We start from the raw sequence: 3,713 nt of genomic DNA, 5'->3' as shown, positions 1-3,713 counted from the left end.
ATTATATGTTTCACCATTTGTCTCCCTCTAAAGACTATAAGATCAAAGAGGTGAGGACTTTTTCACCACCATATCCCTAGTCCTACTGCAGTGCTGGCACGTAGTAGGCACCCAGTAAATCTTTTTAAGAGAATGAATCAATGAATTTGTTTAGTGGGTCCACCAATGTGTCTTCCGCTATCATGGATCACACTATTGTTAGGAAAGCACCACTTTATTTTAGAATAAGTTTGTCTCTAAGGAACAGTTACTATTTTAGATTCAGGTCTGCTGATGTTCCCTGGAGGACTCTGCCAGCCTATTTCTCCGCATCTCCGTAAGGGACCTAGGTTTTGGGGTAAGGAGAAAATCAGACAGAATGAGCATACAGTCATTTGGGGGGAAATATGTGAAGAGCATGGTAAATCAGTCAAGGATAAGGCAGAAAGCATACTGAAAAGGCTCATCTGATGGATCTTACTAGAGCTTACTGCAGCATCTGGCCTACTGTGGATGTGGCAAGGTGATTAAGAAAGTAACTTATGATTTGTTTTCTGATTTTGCTGCTGTCAGTCACTGAGGAGTGAAAGTTATTTTTTTCCTCTCCCAGGGAGGTAGCCAGATATCTCAGATACTAAAATCTAGACCTTTTCATTTCATGGAACAGTTAATAAGTGTTTGCGTTTCTAAAAAAAGAAACTGCAAATTGGAAACTACTGACATGAAAACAATCCCCCAAAACAGGCATTTTCTGTTAAAAGTATAGGTTTATTGAGGAAATTAACTAGACTCGGAAGAGGATGCAATGCAGGCTTTGTGCTTTTCTGGTTGAGGAAGGAAATCTAGAATGGAAATGTTTTTCCCTTGGGACGGGAGAGCAGTGGGAGGGAGGGGGCATGAGTCACACGTGTTCACAGGGTCTGAGTGGCAGCCACCAGATGGGTCTGTCCACTAGTACTTGGGAGGACAGAGCTGTGAGCCCTGCAGCGTGGCAATTCTGTGGATAGGACCTAGTAATCTGTATTTAAGAAGCCTTCCGGATAAATCTTAAGTACATTCAAGTTTGAGAAGCACTAGTCTGGTATGTTTCCCCCTGGGGTTTTAAAAAATTGTGTCTGTGTGCACTATTTTCTATTTTTTTTTACTTTGTATTTATTTTATATTGATTTTATCTTTTAAAGGTATTTCCAAAAGAAAATAAAGATGCAATGTGATCAGAACTCCACTTCTCTGAGACACTCTGGGCGTTGCTCTCTGCCATCTTGGCTAGCTCCCCTCAGGCTTACAGGATGGCTGCAGCAGCTCTAAATACCACATCCAGATACACAATCCCTAAAGGCAACTTCCAAAGTGTCTCTTTTGTAAGAATAAAAATCTGTCTCCTTGAAACCCCTAAGAAGCCCTCCCTTGTATGTTATTGGCCAGAACTGCAGCACATTGCCACGTTCTAGGTGATCAGAAACAGAGATAGGAACAGCATGTGGCTTGGACCAAGTGACATTTACCCTTGGAGATGGCTCTCGCTATGCATGGCTAATGGGGGGAGGGAATGCTGAACAAAATCCAGGTAGAAGGAAGAAAGAGACTGGATGTTTTGTAGACAACCAGTTGTGGCTGCCACATGTGTTTATACTGCTCTTCACAGGGTGAGCTATCAATTTTAGATGGAATTTGCTGGATTTTTGTTGTGACTGTTGATGATTTAGCTTTATTACATCTCACCACATTCTACCACTCTCCCAGTATTATAATATCATAAATTTTGGTTATAATAAAATGTGGTGGTTACATTATTATGACTGTGTAAATATTAGTTTCCAAGCCAGACTGTGCTTTATAATTACATTTTCTTTCTCATTCAACTTTTTGCTTTTCCTGTAATGCACAGTTTCCTGAATATTTTTTGCGATTTGCTTTGTTTTTTATGACTCCTTTCTCCCATAGACCTGTCAAACAATAATAATTTTTCCCAACACTCAAACTGAAATGCATCAAACAATCTATCAGTTCACCCTATTTTTTTTTTCCAAATCTCCCTCCCGCAACCCTTTATCCTTCTATTACACTCTGGACTGGTTGCTGCCTGACCCAATGTGGTATTGCCTTTTGGGGACTTCCTTTCTTCTTCTCTTGTGCTGAAGCCCCAGTTTCCTCAATCCCTTTTTTTTTCTTTGTTATTTCTTCATTTTTCTGCAGCACACATTCTTATAACATGATGATTATTTAGTTCCTGAATGCCTGAAATATTTTTATATTGCTTTTTTATGTTTTATTGGACAAATTTCAAATTTATAGAAGAGTTTTAAGAATAAGAATAATACATGAAACATGTGTTACCCTTTACCCAGATTCACTTACTAACATTTTGCTCCATTTTCTTTAGCATTTGCTTTTTTCTTCCTTTCTTTCTCTCTCATGGATGGACGGATGGATGGATGGATGGATGAATAGATGATACAAGATAATCATTTTTTTTTAAATATTTAGAAGTTGCACACATTATGGCCCATTACCCATAAATACTTCAGTGTATATATTTCCATAGAATATTCTCTTACATAACCATAATACAGTTATCAAGTTTAGTAAATTTAACATTGATCCAATGATTTTATCTATTGTCTAGATTCTAATGTTATAAATTGACCCAATAATGTCCTTTACAGCAGTTTATTTTTCCTCTAGTAGAAGATCCAGTCAGGTCAAGTATTGCATTTAGTTGTCATGTCTTTTTAGTCACCCTAAATCTGGAATAATTTTCTCAATCTTTGTCTTTTATGACGGTCACATTTTTTAATACAGAAACTTCTTTTTGAATAGAATGTACTCCATTTTGGGTTTTTCTGGTTTATCTCATGGGTAGATTCAGATATTCATCTCTGGTTAGAATGCTCGTAAGTGACATGATTTTCTGAGGTCATTACATATGGAGGACACAATTTCCATCTGTCCCTTATTGGTTGTGTTAATTTTGATCATCCAGTCAAGATGTTGCCCTGTTTCTAGAGTTACTGTGCTTTCTCTTGCAACTAATGAGCTTTCCATGGGTAGACATTTAAGACTATACAGATATTTTTTTCTCATTAAATTTCCCTCTAGATAGAGCATACATTGATGATTCTTACCTGAAACAATCTTTATTTATAATGGTTGCAAAATGATCATTTTCTGACTCTAGCACTCCCAGTACATTTATCAGTCAGCACATAGCATTCTACTTGCATTAATTTACTTTTGATGAATAATTTGTTTAGGGATGGAATTCTAGGTTGAAAATAACTGTCTTCAGAATTTTGAAGGTATTGCTCCACTATCTTTCAGCATCTCATGTTGTCTCAAGAAGTCTGATGCCACTGTAAATCCAGTTCCTTGATGTGTGATCTTTTCTTTATCCTTAGTGTTCTGACATTGTATAATAATGTGATGGGATAAGAAAAATTTTTGTCCTTTTCTCCTGGAGGACTTCCTCCCAGTTTTGCATTATCCTACTCCAATTCAAACTGGTTGTTGCCGAGGACGGGTGCAAAATTGTCTTCTTTCCCCTTTACTATTCTGTGAATATTGGATCATCCATTTCCTAGACGCTAAATCTTTCTCTTTTGGTTTACTCCCTCATTTTAATGAACCACACATTCTGTAGTACTGTGTCTCAAGGATAATGTTAATACAAAAAAAGCTGCTAAATAATACACAGAAACTATTTACAATCACCATACATGGCATAACTGTCTCCA

The sequence above is a fragment of the Propithecus coquereli genome, unplaced genomic scaffold (genome assembly GCF_000956105.1).
Source record: "Propithecus coquereli isolate 6110/MARCELLA unplaced genomic scaffold, Pcoq_1.0 Scaffold1, whole genome shotgun sequence".
NCBI classification, from domain to species: domain Eukaryota; kingdom Metazoa; phylum Chordata; class Mammalia; order Primates; family Indriidae; genus Propithecus; species Propithecus coquereli.
The sequence above is the reverse complement of the archived record's forward strand: the minus strand, read 5'-3'. Positions refer to the sequence as shown.